This window comes from Dreissena polymorpha, chromosome 8 (assembly GCF_020536995.1).
Source record: "Dreissena polymorpha isolate Duluth1 chromosome 8, UMN_Dpol_1.0, whole genome shotgun sequence".
NCBI lineage: Eukaryota > Metazoa > Mollusca > Bivalvia > Myida > Dreissenidae > Dreissena > Dreissena polymorpha.
In genome coordinates, this window is record NC_068362.1 from 69,479,805 (window position 1) to 69,495,980 (window position 16,176).

Sequence of the window (16,176 nt, forward strand, 5' to 3'; positions counted from 1 at the left end):
GACGAAAACTCAATTATGCAACTTGAAGAAGAAAAAAACAGTATAATAAATTATTTCGACAATAGAAACATTCCGCGAATGAAATCAACATCGTGAAAATATTTAATAGACGTATATTTAAGCATGAGCATTCACATGACACGCAACACTGCTAATAAAAATCGTTCGTTTCTATGGTTCAACGCATAATAGAAGTGTTTTTTTATCTTGAGATAATGACTTTCAAAAGCAAATAAATAAGCCAGCTAAAATAGATTTGCAATGTTAAAATGAGTTATTAATAATTCGATAGATGTGATTTCCCCAACAATAGCATTGTTTACATATTGAGACACGATTCCTGTTGGAGTGGCTAGCGACAAAAATGCTTTGAAACTGCTTTGAGAAAAATAGTGACTACAGAGGTGTGTGCACCAAGGACAATGGGAAAATTTCAGACACAAGTTTTTCTCTATAAAGCAATTTTCTGCTTGTTGCATAGTTTTTCTTGTCGCGCACAGATCATTCGATTAACAAACCAAACACTCGTTGAAGATTTGGTGAATGTGACCGGATGTGCCTTACATGGTCAGTATAAACTTGGCAATTTTCTCAAGCAGAATTTGTCACGGCATGAGGCCGAAGCCGCGTGTAAAGCAAACGGATATTCTACAGGAATCTACACGGAAACGATTACGTGGAAAAAGTACAATCATATACAATCAATTCTTGAAGATTACGACGTATCTGGTCCGGTGACGTTTTGGGACGGTCGCTTTCGCCCATATTTTCACGTCGATGCATGGTATGAAAAGAAATCTGGACAATGTAGGATGTTTGACGGTGTCGACCATATAGGTCAATACCACGCCTCAGAAATGTGCGCGCTAGTACAGATGGACACACGCGATTTCAGCAATAAAAAGCTCATGGCATCCGACTGCAACGAAAAGTATCCTTATGTATGTTTTAAAATTAATTTCGGGATCAATGTCGAACTCTATCAAGGGTTTGACTGGCAAAGCGCTCCAGATGTGCTAAAAAGAAATGAACCAGTTTCATTTAACAATCTGACGTGGGATTGTGCTGAGTTTTGTTATAACAACTCTGCGTGTGTTTCTTACCTCGTAGACACCGCATATAAAAGATGCCACATTAACACCATAATTGGAACTGCAGGAATCGTAAAGCACAATCTTGTAAGGAAAGCAGACACTCTTATCTACGGCGTGTTAACAGGGTGCAATGCTACGGTCATATCAGGCCTTCAGTACAACGCTGCCAACGTAAATGGTCTACCCACATGCGATCTGTCTCCAATCCCACCTAATTATTGCCCGTGCGGTAATGCAACAAATTCCTCTTATACTCAGAAGTTCACCGAATCAGAACTAACTGCACAAGTGAATGAGATCATCAATAATCTTACAGTCCTCAAGAAGTCTACGGTCCTGTACCAGAGCAGACTAAAGAGCGTGTTCGAAGGACGACCATCGTCGGTGTCGATGGGAACCGTTGCGATTATTATTCTTTGTATCGTTTTCGCAATTCCTCTGCTGTCAGACATAACTAAATTCTACGCCGCTTATCAGACTAGGAAGAGGAATCGGGAGAGGAATCGAAGCTTTAAACTTAGAAAAACTAACACAGTGTCAGTGGTGGAAGACTCGCCAGCGACAGCGAAATTCAGATTTAGGTAAACTGGGGAATGTTATTAATACTAATTTTGATGCTTATTTGTTTAGGAATGGATGGCCTTTGATGAATTGGACCGAGACTGTTCTCCAGCTATATTGAATAGAAATAGGCCAATTTCATTTACTAACGTAATATGGGGCTGACCCGGGCTGTGTTGAATTATTTTAATAAAACGCTGTGAATGTTTTTTACCATATAAATCTCCTTTGAATTTTTACATGGGGTTCATACTCAACATAAAGCCTACATGCGTGTGGTGTTTAGTTTTACTGAAACATTGCAAAGTCCGAGAAAGAATAAAATACGCTCCATTCCAGAGATGATGCTGGGTTTAAATGTCCGTTACGAAACACCTAAATTTCGATTTGACGTCTCGAGCGAAAGACGTTTAATTAGGATAGACTTGAACTTTCCATTGCTGGATTGTGAAGACATAGTATGATCACTTGACCACGGATACGCTACAACAGAACAATGAGTTAGTCAGATACACATGAAAAGTCATAAACTTAATAAGCAAAAAAAGACTCGCCAAACCCGTTGATTTACACGAGTTGAGAATTGAAGACAGCAGCGGAATGAATTTCCCAAACTGTATTCTTTAGAGTGGTACAAGTATGATAATTATTATTGACAATTGTCAAATCGTCGCGATCTTTGTACTGTACAAACGAAATAATGCTGTTAAAAATATATGAGTACGGAACACGTATGACGTCGAAGCTAACTGTATGAATTTGTGAGGCAATTTAGGCATTTGTTGTTATGAACCGTTATTCTCGTAGAAATGCAATTGAAATTCTATTTGCTTTTTGACGATGCTGGAACAGGTATGATAACCATCAAAAAAAATTCACAATGGCGACCTATGTAAAAGACCGAGCCAGTCCGATTGAGATAACTCGATTTTTCAGTTACTTCCCTTTTGCATTCGCCACTGCGTAGGAGATTGCTCGTCATTGATAACATTCTCCTAGCAGAGTTGTCGTTCGTGTTTCAACATTCAGCAATGGCCGCCCCCATGAGAGTCTCGATTCAAAACTTTCTTACTGCATAAATTGGCTTGTTTCGCTATTTAGAAGCTGTCATTTAGGATATATGAATTATTTATTCACTAAATCTCCGCTTATGACAACAATAGTTGGAATTCAAAGGATATATACTCGGTGTGAATGAAGGACTTTCTGGATCGTAACAGCTTGACACGGTAGCTGAAATAATTCGCGAAATATTTCATGAATATGAAAATATGAAATATTTTTAGTTATCAATATAAGTCACATTGTGATTATAAATTGTATTCGAGCATTTTGCGACTAATTGAATGACTATGATACCCGATATCAACATTTCATCGGGGATTTGCAGATCACCAAGCTGACTGAAATTCAACATTGATTTCAAACTCCTTACTGGTTTGTACTTTTCTTAGTGTTAGTACTTTTTATCATTTTAAAGTTAAATGAACTGTGTCACAGTAAAGGGACATTAAGGCGATTGTGGCCAGTTTGGATCTAGATCAGCCTGCAGTCGCTTGAAAGCTGTTTGCTTAAAAGCGTTTTTCTGACAATAACAAACAATTTAATTGGATACTGATTTGACTGCGCTTTTCCTGTGACCTGGCTCAAATAATAGAATTGTCATTAATCAAATTATTTATTTCGAACATTAATCAATTGTTTTTCTTGTGCCTCGGGATCAATGACTCCAGCACTTTCCTGTTGAGAATTGAATACTGCTAAAGGCGATGCTAGGGGGCGTGAGAGATGTTGCACCTTCCAGTATCGCTCGATTGTTCATTGTCGGCTCGGGTACTACGTGCATGTACCCCGGGTACTCTTAAGTATACTTACATGTATCCCGGGTACGGTAAATATACTAAAATGTACCCGGGAAATTTAACCCTAAATCAGTCGTTGTCGACTATTTTTTTGTAATAATTATATATACACATTTATGTCAATTTTCTGTAGAATGGCCTCTATATTATCGGAACACATACTCAAAAAGCATGTTGATGCAGTGTTTTTTGAAGAGGAGTGTGTTTAAGATAATCGGTTCACGACATCGGATTTTGGGCGCGAATACATCTCGGGTACAGTCTAATATGGACCGAGTACAATTACGTTTATTTACCGTACCTGGGGTACATGTAAGTATACTTAAGAGTACCCGGGGTACATGTAAGTAGTACCAGAGCCGACAATGACCAATCAAGTTCCATTATCCCTCATGAACCGACTCAAAAAACCGAGTCGGCAATATTTGACTTAATTTTTGGTTTGGTTGCTCTCGAGGGATCGAACATTTCAGAATCTTCCTAAAAGCCCTACGGGTTTGATCCCCAGAAGCGACATTGAAAATTAGCATACTTTGTTATCTAAAAGGCTGCTAAACCTGATATACAATGATAATGTGAATTTTCTCTCACATGATGTTCATCAGTCATATTATATAAAAACTTACAGCAGTAGTAAACAACTGGACAATAATTAATGAACGCATCTTTCATTTGTCTTTGACACTTTGATTTTGACATGGCCTAGATTTAAATATGTGACTGGACTTTACCAGCACTCTTGTAACAGAGCTAAAGTTTAAATGTACCATTGAAGATCACCTAAATCCAGATTTGCTATAACAGACGTGTGGAAAGTTTTAAGGGTGTGACAAGTAAGCAAAAATTGGTCATTACCCAGAGGCCACAACTGATCTATGACTGTATTAAAACAAGAAAAATCAGTGCCTGATAATGCAGATTTAGATTTCCTTAGATAGTTCAATAAAAACTAATTTCATAAGCCTGGTAACAGTTTAACGGTAATGCTACCAATGTGTCACACCAGGGCCTTGAATTTGAAATCTAGGCCATGCATGGTCATTTCTTCATGAAATCAGGACACAAAATTGTATTTTAAGTCCTTAATTGACCTGGCTATAGTTCTCAGATTATTATAAGCTCAATCAGTATATTTATATCATTATTTATGCTTTGTGTATTGTAAACATATACACAATCATGCAGTTACATGATAGCAATAAATGATATCAAAGCTACCCATACTATAAAGGTCATTGACAAAGCCTATGGTCAAAATGTGAACACATTGAGTGTAATCGCCCTCTCGTGCCAGCAAAAACAACACGTTGACAGGTTGTCATTTTTGACAGTTCTACTTTCACTTTCATTTCGTGAGATCAAACTATTAAAAATTATGTGGCTGAGAAAAATATCGCCATTGCTTTTTATGCCCCCGGTAGGGTGGCCTATATCAGTTGAACTGTCAGTCAGTCAGTCAGTGTGTCAGTCTGTCCGTCCGTCCGAAAACTTTAATGGCCATAACTTTTTTAATATTGAACATAGCAGCTTGATATTTGGCATACATGTGCATCTCATGGAGCTGCACATTTTCAGTTGTGAAAGGTGAAGGTGAAGGTCATTCTTCAAGGTCAAATGTCAAATATAAAGCGTCTGTCTGTCTGTCTGTCCGAAAACTTTAACATTGGCCATAACTTTTTCAATATTGGCGTGCATGCGTATCTCATAGAGCTGCACATATTGATTGGTGAAAGGTCAAGGTCATCCTTCAAGGTCAAGGTCAAAGGTCAAATTTTGCAATATTGAAGATAGCAACTCCATATTCGGCATGCATGTGTATGTCATGGAGCTGCACATTTTGAGTGGTGAAAGGTCAAGTCATCCTTCAAGGTCAAAGGTAAAATATATGGCTTCAAAGCTGCGCAGCAGGGGGCATTGTGTTTCACAAACACAGCTCTTGTTAAATATATTTTCTGCACATTTCTTCAAAAAACTTACATTAATACACGATTTTCTTCGTTAATTCAATCATTCCTGACAGACTTGTGTACATATTTCACTTACATTTTGACGCGCGTAGGTAGGACCGCATTACCGCTTCCGAAATGTGTATTCATACTATTGCCTTCGAGGAACTTATCTGATGGTTGACGGAAAGGGCCGAAAATGTGCGAGTGTGGGTCAAGTTCCCCACAGGTACTACTTTCCCGTTCCCCCAATTTTTTTCCGTACCTAAAATTTTTCGTAACCAATTTTTTTCGTACCCAATTTTTTTTTTCGTACCCAATTTTTTTTTCACGCCCAATATTTTGTTCGTACCCAAATTTTTTTCGGTCCAAATTTTTTTTTTCCCAAATATTTTTTCGTACCCAAATTTGTTTTCATACCCAAATTTTTTTCGCAAAATTTTTGTACCAAATTTTTTTTTCGTACCAACATACACAATTGTGGTGGTTGTGGTGATGTAGATAAACTTAACTTTATGCTTTTATATCCATCCTCTCAAAAGCATCGTCACACCAGTACTGTCAGTACTTTGATTAATTCTTTATAGAAATGTAAGTATTTCAATGTATGTTGTACTTATGATATTAATATTAAAAGCCGGAACTTCTTTGCATCCGTCGTACATACTGTTTAGGTTTATTTTCGAAATAACATTTTGATCATTAGAGTGAAACTGTCACTACGGTTGTCACATGTATGGAATCAAAGACATGATTAAAAGACACTTCTCAAAGCGACCTTTTCACAGATTTTCGCATGTATTGAGTTCATCATTGAAAGCTTTAACTATATAAATTTAAACATGAGAACTAAATAGCACCAATAAAAAAAGAATAACATTCAAGAAAGACAAAAAAATAAAGCAACCGTGCTCGAAACACTGAATTTTCAGTAACAGTGTAGCACTTAAACCACTCGTCTCATAGATTGGAGTATTTTATACTTTATATTAGTACTGCTCGTAGTGTCACAAAATATAACGGTGACGACAGAACTCTCTAAATTAGTCAATCCTTCGCGTTTGTAACGCTTTAAAATTCTCAAGTTTTTTTTTAATCGACAAACGATGCATAATTATAATTGATATTTAAGAGCATGGTAGATGTTCAGTATTACTGTTTCCTCGCAAATATCATAACTACAACGAAAATTTATCAAAACGTGAAAAGGCCCCAACAGCATCTTTTGATTATTAAATAGTTATAACATATTGTGTAATTATTTCTGGAGCATTCACTTTCGTAATGATTACAAAATATATTTGTTCAATCAAATTAACTATTTGTGTGTATGATCTTTTTTTATGTTGAGATTTTTTTTTTGGCAAAACGTAAAAGTTATTTCTTTTATACATAATCTAATACAAAATGATGTTATTTTGACGTAATTATCTATGCCTAACTATTGCAGTATGAAATGAAACACTTAAGAAAAATTCCCAATTTAAGGATAAAAATTAAATTTAACTTAACATAAACGGAAGCTGCGATTTACAACACAATCTAAATTGAGTCTCATTTTGTAGACAACCGTTTTGTTTAATGATTAATATAATTAACATTAAGATCGAAACCGGTATTTTCAAAATTAAAATCAACAGGCGATAATGCGTAAAAAGTGTTTTGTTTACTCTTAGCCTTAACGACCTTGACATTTGCGCTGACCCTTAACTTGTGTTTTGGTATTCCTTGTTTTTTTTTCGATCGTTTTTGCTTTATAAACCAAAATCACTATACAGTAGTTGATCATTTTTGCTTCATTCGATTGTCACCGTAATGTGTTTATATTATTCAGCTGGTGGTGGGTTAGACACTCATTTCTAAAACGTGATAACCGAATAAGGTGGTTATAAAAACGACCCTGTAAACAACCAAATATATATAAAATTTATATTCTGTTCGCTTCAAACAGCTGATCACAAAATTCCATAATAAATATCATGGATATCAAGAAAATCAAATATAAATTGGAAAAATGGCACGGTCGCCAATATTAGATGTAGTAACTGTAACAACATTTTGTTTCGATTGACAAGTTCTTCTCGGTTCCCAAGTATTATAAGTATTCGGTAATGAATATTCAAAAAAGAAAACTTTTGTGAAAACCGTGCTGTTAGTTATTCGTGTATGCAATAAACATTGAAAAGTCATTGACGTGAAGTCAATTTTCTCTTTTGCAAATAGTATATATTGATACCGTCGTATGTCCGCATTTGTTATTAAAACAATATAAAATATCACGATTGTTTTCACAAACTCTTCAAAATACCGCTTGCTTTAGTGCGATCCAATATTAAAGGTCAATTTTAACACTTTTGGAAACTTTATTACATGTGTGTATATGAAAAATAATTGTTTGAGATGCGGAATAAAACTATTTTTAACAATTTTCAAAGCGTTACGCCTTATGCCATAAATCACCAGGTAAATCTTCCAATAACGCGCCGTTTTCTAAAAGTTGGACTGACTTACCTCCCTTGCTGTGACGTCAGAGCTGTACATCCGCTATTTTTAAGGTTACAGTACACTAAATAACCGTTTCATGAAGGTACTGTACTCTCTAAAAAAATACCATAGTTGACAGGAAGGCATGTTTTACACTTTTATCTAGTATTCGGGTGTTATCTTTCGGAGATAATGGTAGGGCATGAATAGGTGTTCACTACTGAATCCCTGAAATATGATAAACTTGAAGACTATAGTAAACCATCGCACTCAATCGCACATTCTCGGCCCTTTCCGTCAAACATCGGATAAGTACCTCGAAGGAGATAGTATGAATACACATTTCGGAAGCGGTATTGCGGTCTACCTACGCGGGCCTACGCGAATCAAAATTACATAGTAAAAACAAACATGGCCGGTTTTGCGAGTTGTTTACATTTTGCAAAGATGAAAATGGGGATTTTCTATGCTCTGAAGCCAGAGCAAGTACAAACTCTACAGGAATTATGGACGCCATCGTTGTTATTGTTTTTGTTGTTGTAACATTCTTAGAATGGTATCACGTGGGCGGACTTCATTCAACCCGTATTTCTCCCGAGTCCGATATGATAATCTGCGAGGGGTACCGAATGCCATCGCACTGAAAAGGTTACACTCCACTAAGAAACGACCGAAAAAAAAGTTGCAAAAACAGTCGATTTTGATTTGTGTCAAGTTCTTTCTTGCATTGTACATGACATATCTTTTTTATTGCCTAAATCGATTCCGCTTAGAATGGCCTTTAAGAAAAGGTATGGTTATCGGGGTCTCTATGTGCAAAATGTTGCATTAAGTTTGGCCTAAAGTTGTCGCTTTCACATTGAATTATATAGGGAAACTATTTAGTGCATTCTGACCTAAACAGTGTTATTTATGCCGAGACGATCAACTGCATTGCTATTACATCAATACTTTTATATTAAATTATGGACTTTTCTGACGAATATGATCATTATAAAAATGAACTGCATGAAATTAGACCGTATATGTACAGTACACGCCATTTTATCGATTTAAAAAATCTCATTTAGACAAGACTGCTTTTCCCAAAATGGCTGGAAAAAGCCCTAAAATGTTCGTTATAATATTTTTCATCAAATATCTAAATTATTGTCCTTTTTGTAAATAAATGCAAGTGAACAAAATCGTATTATTGTAACACATAATTAAACTTATAACAATAATTCTAATAATTTGCACCCATCGATGTAATTACATCGATGCTCTAACTGTTCATCGCGCATGTTTGGTCTAGTTCGTAATCTTTTCCACTTAAATGCATAGTGCAAATGTAATGTTCAATAAAATTTAAGAGGACAGAAAACACACTACCGTATTTTTCGGGGGTAAAGACGCGACTTTTTTCCGAAGCGTCTTATTAATGAACGAAAATGAAAAACATAATAATATCCTAAAATATATAGGAAATATATATAACATATCCTAAATCCTTATGTGTACTCCTCCACGATAAAATCGTAGTCAGTTAGATCTACTGATGATAGCAACCGGGTGTAATCCTCCTGGAAATCGTGCTTTTCACGCATTATATTATCAAAATAGTTTTTCGACACGGAAAGCTTTTTTACAAATTTATATTTAATTCATTACAAATATATTACAAATATAAATGTTTTGTTGAATTCCCCAATAAGAATACACATTTATAATCCTAAACACACTTCTGATTGTCTTCTCTTAGCGCGCAAATTCAAGCGTCAAATAAACATTCGGGATTGTTAGCAGATATAAACAGAATATGTATTATTTTCCAAATTTCAATGTTGTTAGCCTTTTAGTCGCCGATGCTTAAAGGAAACAGTGCTCGCACCTAGCTGTAGGCTCCCGCACCTGGATTAGTGATAGTTTCGTGTTGTTTATGCTTTTCGCAGTTTGTACACGGAGTGTCTATTCTCATCTAGAGTCCGTGGTTTGTAGCCACGACGAACCCATAATTGATTTTTAATAATTTCACCATATATGTCTACATGTCGAATTTTATATTAAAAAATTAGGCTGCGACCATTTTGATTTGTCGGCATTCGGTTTCATTTCAGACTTCATGCAGTTCTCAGATCATAATCTCTGTGATTTATTTCTCTAACTTGTTAGTTTCTGACCACGCGTGCTACTGAAAATAGCCAGCGGGATTGTGTTTTATGGCACAAAGAAGCACACAATGGCTTCGACCAGTGTTTTTGATCCTTAAATGTAAGATAAGCACGTGCAATATCAAATATTATGTTGGTCAGTACAAACGTTCTACCGAAAACCGCAGACCGCGTTTTTGTTTTATTGCCCAATCATGCCCTGAACATCCAATATCCTGTGTATTACTACACACAAACTTTAGATAAGCACGTGCCGTCTGTCAAAACAATGATTTTTATAGATCAGTAAAAATATCGAAGTAACTCACACAGTGAATTCCCGTATATGATCTCGGAAACGAGACTTGCTTAAATCGTTTAAAATAACGATATTTATTGTCAAAATAATTTCTAAAAACAAATGTGAACCATCCAACATACATCATACACAGACCAAACAAAGTATAAATAATTTTGACAATTTGAATACAAACATTGAATTGTATACGATGATTTTTTGTGCGATCAGTATACAGTACAATACAAATGTATGCAATTGAATGTAATTTTTCAATAATGAACGAACTAGAAGAGTGTAACGATAACGATACAGCGTGTTTGATTTTTATTTTATTCAAAGTAATGGTCAATTTCAAATAATTCGCGAGATACTCCGGTACTTAAGTTGATATTCACTACGAAACTTTTAATCGAAATTTCATCAAATCTCTAAAAAGAAACATATGCCGAAATTCGTTTGATACTTTGGAAAAAATAGAGAAAGTTTGTGTTTAGGAATTTGAGCACTGTTTCTTCAATATTTACCAGAATTTAATGTGAAAAACGGAAATCGGCCATATACGGAATTATCATTGTTTTGACAGTTGACATCCGATGGTAATTGTATGAAGTATGAAGAGAAGCTGAAGAAATGTTAACACAATCGCGCAGAAGTAAATATATCAGCGTATTATCTGTATATGTTTCTAATTTTCGTTAATTTTAAAAATATTTAACATTTGCTATAGTATACAAAAAATATTTGTAAATATTTTTACTCGGGTTATGGCCGCGTGTAAAGACGCGGCGTGATTCTGTGGATCGATGCCGAGGCAGAAACAGACGCGGACTGACCCGGAAATGTGTACCTGGACTGAATCGGAAATGTGTATCTGGACTGACCTGGAAATGTGTATCTGGACTGACCCGGAAATGTGTACCTGGACTGTCCGGAAATGTGTACCTCGACTGACCCGGAAATGTGTACCACGACTGACCCGGAAATGTGTACCTCGACTGACCTGGAAATGTGTACCTCGACTAACCCGGAAATGTGTATCTCGACTGACCCGAAAATGTGTACCTGGACTGATCAGGAAATGTGTAACTGGACTAACCTGGACAGGTGTACCTGGTCTGACCCGGAAATGTGTTCCTGGACTGACCCGGAAATATGTACATGGACTGAACCGGAAATATGTACCTGGACTGATCTGGAAATGTGTAACTGGACTGACCCGGAAATGTGTAACTGGACTGATCTGGAAATGTGTACCTGGACTGACCTGGAAATGTGTACCTGGACTGATCTGGAAATGTGTAACTGGACTGACCGGGAAATGTGTAACTGGACTGACCTGGAAATGTGTAACTGGACTGACCTGGAAATGTGTAACTGGACTGACCTGGAAATGTGTATCTGAACTGACCTGGAAATGTGTAACTGGACTGACCCGGCAATATGTAACTGGACTGACCTGGAAATGTGTATCTGAACTGACCTGGAAATGTGTATCTGGACTGACCTGGAAATGTGTTCCTGGACTGACCCGGACATGTGTAACTGGACTGACCTGGAAATGTGTATCTGGACTGACCTGGAAATGTGTATCTGGACAGACCTGGAAATGTGTACCTGGACTGATCAGGTAAACTGTACGTAAACTGATCCGGAAAAGTGTTTCTGGGCTGCTCCTGAAAAATGCACCTGTACTTCTTCTGAAAAGTGTTCTTTGGCTATAAATAAGCAGGTGTCCCTAGCCCCGGAAAAGTATATTTTAACTTTCCCGCAAACATAAAATTGTTTTACGGCGAAGAATGACTTGAGCAAGTGTGCTAGTAGCATTGTTCGATAGTTAAACAAGTTTCCATCAAACAGATTCATTGTGTGGTGCTTTCCAAAATCCAATCCATATTCCCCAAATACTGTTTGTCCTTTATATTTGTATCTACATGACAATACCAATGATGTCAATTATATGCAAACCAAACGACGCCAAGAATAAACATGTTCAGGTAATGGACAAACAGGTGCATTAAAAAGAAGATGGAACCGAAGGATGAACTTTTGTTAGATAATACGATTGCTTCTTGTTTAAATTCAAACGTTGACCTTACGGTGTTAGAGAAAGTGTAAATCCCAATCAAGATTGTATAACAGAATTTCAACCTAATAAAACAATCGTGTTTGAATGGTTTGAAAGTTCCATGTTGAATTATAAGTATTAGGGATATCATTTTCAGTATTTTGAGCTATGTCTGTGTATGAATTTATGCATAAATGTGATGACTTCCACACTTTGGTGATAAAAAATGAGATAATTATGATGTCAACATATTAAAGTATTATTGTATATGTATACAAGCGATGCTTATTCGTTCTCTTCAATACCATAACATCGCTGTTTTGTTTAACCCGATACATTTACCATTTGACGTAAGTGACAAAAATAAAGACATCCCGATTAAAAGTAATTTACATGTTTTGTATATAGCGTTTGTATATTACAAATGCCTGTTCATATGAGGTATAATTATTAAAGGTTGCCTTATTGTGACCGTGTAGAAATACACACATGGCTACATACATACATATTAAAAACAATTTATGTCGTATTCAAATTAAGTATTTGAAGAAACAAACAATTTCCCCTCATTACCATTACATTATATGAAATGATGAAAATTGGTCATTGCGAACAGTTTTCTTAAACCTATGCGCGTATGAGTTTATGATATATTCTTCTGTGGCCACGTGTGTTATCCTTTTGAAGCATATTACTCTATACTGGCTTTGAACTTCTATGTAGTCGCTTTAGTGATGTGTTTTTAGTCCAGATTTCTTATAGACAGTCGACAGATCGACAGATCAATTGTCTAAACAATAAATCGGAAATAAAACGAATTCACCGCTATGCTATTCGTGGACATGAACAACAAGTACAACCATTTATTAAGGTTATCCATTAAACAATATATGAAAAATAAGGGTCGCACATATTGTGGTCGTCTTTTATAGATTTGTGTAGAGCTGATCGAGTTACCTGCAGTCAGCTCTATGTAGCGGTCTCAATGGTGAGGTGTTTTATGTTCGCGTGTCCGTGCGAACTTGTCCGGATTCACTATGCAAGTCAATAACAGATTACCACATAATATTTCTCTATTTGAAAACGGCGAATCGCGATTAAAAAACGTCTGCCAAGCGAAAATGTAAATTTATCGGTATTTAATGGTAAACGGTTAAACTTTGACACAATGCTGATTATCTGGACTAAGTTTGTCACGTCACCATTCAATATGCAACTTTAAAATTACTTCCATCAGATGTTCACATTGTTTTAACAATTTGCAAATGGTAAAACCTGTACACCTATCTCAAATATAAATGTATATGGTACGGTTCTAATGTCAACTAGGGAAAACAATTTTTTTATAAAAGAAACTACAGTCCAACCTGACTAACTAACAACGACCACCTGTATACAGCGGTCATTTTGGATTTCCCTGACAACAATCCATATACATTACACCTGAGAATAACGGTAACCTTTCTATAACGGCCGATGGTCGGTATATCACCACCAAAGCCATTTTATACCTGTGAATAGCGATCACGGGTCAGTCGTTTCGAGTTGCAAAAAGTAAACACTCAAATTAATCTGCGATGTTGTCTCTTAACTCTGACGAAGCCCCAGTCATAGCACCATAGAATGTGCGCGTTACAAACTCAATATATCTTTATTCATGATAAGGTGTCAACAATAACAATAAGCTTGCGATTGTGAATATCAGCAAACAATAAAAGGATTAGCGATAGTAAATTGTGGAAAAAAGACAACGATTGACAACTTTTGTAACAATCCTATGCAATTGGATTTTTTTTCATATAAAACTTCTGTTACATTTTCATAGGAGAAGCTAACACCACAAATTATTGGCAACTCCCGAAACCCGATATGATTTTGTGGTTGTTGTAATGAAAATGCTGTTTGTATAATGTTTGAGTACGAATAATTTTTACAAGCTTTTTAAAAGTGTCTGTTTCTTTGAATGAGACCAACACTGTTAAGCTGTACTTTCGGTTAATAACAGCAATGCACTATTACTACTTTTTCGGACATGACGTAAATGACACGTGATGACAATTATTGAAAAAATTCTTCCAACGAACGTACAACTATCGGATTTACTGAATGAATGAGATGCATGCGTAACCAACATTGCTATCGCCGATAAACTCGTACCTTTAATTATATTTATGTATTATATCAATTTGCATAATCCAATAAAAATAATTTGTGCTTTATGCTAAATGATTGGCAATGAGCATTTGTTTAAATTACATTGTGCATACTACTAACTGACCAACCATCTGAAAGGTGGTCACCTAAGAACAATTAACGGTCACATGTTTACAACGGTCACATTGGTCCCTTCACTGACAGCTGTTATCAGGTTTGGCTGTATAACATTTCATTCATCAGTAAATTTTAAAATAATTTTCTATAAATGTTGACCGTTCTCCCAAGGCAAATGACAGGAGAGTACCTAAGGTTTTCGATGCAATTCGGCTTAAATACATAAGTTTTAATAAAACGAAGCTCTGGTTGAATTAACACGTTACCTCTGGCGACCCATGACAGAAAAAAATAATGGACAGGATAACAATGATGAGTTACGTTTATTTAATGGCCGATAAATGATTATTGTGAATCGATTTCTCAAACGGATCTCGTCGGAACGGTATGATAATGGTGATTCAATATAAATACATTTTCCTTTAGAAACTGTTATGTTCCGGAAATGTCGCTCTCGCAATATTGATCATGAGAGTGCCACCGTTATAAAAGATATTTAATATTAAACAATTGAGCCGCGCTTTTAGAAAATGAGACTTAACACATGTGCGTTAAGTGTCAACGCAGATTGGCATTCGCAGTCCGCATAGGCTAGTAAGGGAAGACACTTTCCGCTTCTATTGAATTGTTCATTTTAAGGAAGTCTCTTCTAAACGAAAATCGAGTCCTTGTGGCGATTTTCCCTTGCGAACTGCAGAGGCTAATCTGGGACGACATTTTATGCACATACATAACTTCCCGTTTGCCCAGCACGCGGCTCATTAAATGCAATGATCATATGGCCTTAAGACTTAGGTGGTGGTGCATCCATGATGGTATTGATGTACTTAAAGGCTTGACTAAGAAATCGACAGTCAGTGGTTCAACTAAACTTCCTTGTGTCTGGCGAGATTTTTTGACGTAAGTCATTGATTTGAAGATATCGAAATTAAAAGTTTTAAAATATATTCCATTATTCGCATTATTGTTTGTTTATCCCACCGTTTGAAAGGAACGTGTTTACATATAAACGTATTTTTGAAAATGTCATTTAAAGAAATAACTTAAAAATTAAGAATTTGGAAAAGTCTTTAATAATGTAAATAGCAAGAATACGAGTCGAATACAAAATATTGCCTTCTCGAGTCCTTTAGTTGGAAGCAAAATCATATGCAATTACACAAAATCATTGTTCATCATCAAAAGTTGTTTTGTCATTTACGGCAAGTTGTTACTAACAGTTAATAAGTCTCTGTTGTAGGAAAGCGAACTGAATTTGTGAAATCGGTCTTTTACATATACTAGTACGTCAGTATCTGTGTTCGGAGTCGTTGTTTTCGGACAATCTCAAAATCAGACAAAATATACACTTTCCGCCCAATTATTATGTTTATTTTGTATTTAAATTAAACACATCATCATATACATTCGATCTATCCTTAGTACCAGCTGAACCTACGCCATGGATTTAGTCGCGCTCCCAC